This window comes from Aplysia californica, unplaced genomic scaffold (genome assembly GCF_000002075.1).
Source record: "Aplysia californica isolate F4 #8 unplaced genomic scaffold, AplCal3.0 scaffold00927, whole genome shotgun sequence".
NCBI classification, from domain to species: Eukaryota; Metazoa; Mollusca; class Gastropoda; order Aplysiida; family Aplysiidae; genus Aplysia; species Aplysia californica.
In genome coordinates this window covers 198036-199308 of record NW_004798197.1, presented here as the reverse complement: position 1 = coordinate 199308, position 1273 = coordinate 198036, and the positions used below count along the sequence as shown (strand labels likewise).

The following is a 1273-nucleotide window of genomic DNA, read 5'->3' as shown; positions in this document are numbered from 1 at the left end:
TTCAGAAAGAGACAGAGAGAGAGAGAAGAGGGGAGGAGTAGATCTTGCGAGAACTTCCGGGCGGGTGAGAATAGCCACTTTCAAAATTAGTTGAGAACAAATCGACCCATTAGTAGACACACATTAGGCCTACCTAGATCTAGATCTATGTATAAAGCTAAAGATGGTGTTGTTTTCAGACTTGACACCGCTTCACTCGGTGGCAGTTGACAAAAAGTCAATTTTTGTCAATTGCCACCGCGTCACTCGGTGGCAATTGACGCTACCTATTTTATATCTAGATCTAGAATCTAGATCTAGTAGAAATTAGACAACTGGTAGCTGAGTGTGAGACGGGAGGGAAGGTAAAAAAATACCGCTAGATCTACCCACCAATGCAAAAGAGCTCCAATTTACTCGGTGGCAATGATCTAGATCTAGATTTCTAGATCTAGATATATATCTAGAATCTAGATATATAGATCTACAATTTATTCTCGACTTGGCCTTGACTACCACCATGGCCATGGCAGCAATCTCACTTGCCTTTAAAGTTTCTTGTAAAACAACACACACAGTCCAAAAAGTTTCCCATTCAGGAAAGTAGAAAATAGAAAAACGCTGCAATTTAAACATAAAATACCTCCACGGTCCACAGCAAGGGTTAAAAGTATAAAAGTCTTGGACTCCAGTTTCGAGTTTCGATTCGAATTATGCTTGCCTGGCTTCTTGCTTACTTCGGGGAAGTGATGTATGACAGGATTTTTCTCGCTGTTTTATCTTGTTTTGGGATTGGGGGGGGGGGTTTTGGGTGCTGTTGTTAGGTTTTTTCTGTTGTTTTATTCAAATGTTACATAGACTTAATTGTCAATTTTCTATAAGTGTTGTTTTCTACAGAAAATTATACAGTCATTTATAAGAATAGCATCTAAGAATATGAGCGTCTCTAGATCCTCCCAAGACTTCAAGAATTGCACAAAAGGAAGACTAACCCAAAGAGCAGACACTCAATATGGCATATTGCTGCTTGTTCATAATTTTATTTTCCTTTGAGGGAATAAAAAAAGTTTCCCACTTCCCGCGAGATGGTAACCCACCAAAACGAAACAAAAAGCTATAGATCTAGCTTGTGATAGGAAACGAACACAGAATTCTACACTAAGTGTAGAATTCTGTGGAAACGAAGCATCATTATCGGTGTTTTGTTGGGGGCTTTTTTTGTGTGTGTTTTATTTATTTTTTCTGTATTCTGTATTTAATGTTCTAATTTGAGAGAGAGAGAGAGAGAGAGAGA

General features: G+C 38.5%; 1 protein-coding gene across 1 annotated transcript in view; it reads right to left on the bottom strand.

The window, feature by feature from the left end:
* Positions 1–719, bottom strand: part of LOC101848082 (structural maintenance of chromosomes protein 6) — a gene marked incomplete in the record, with an annotated part of 34668 nt that extends 33949 nt beyond the window's left edge. Inside the window, 1 exon segment of the mRNA XM_013089324.2 lies at positions 623–719.
* Between the last annotated feature and the right edge of the window lie 554 nt (positions 720–1273).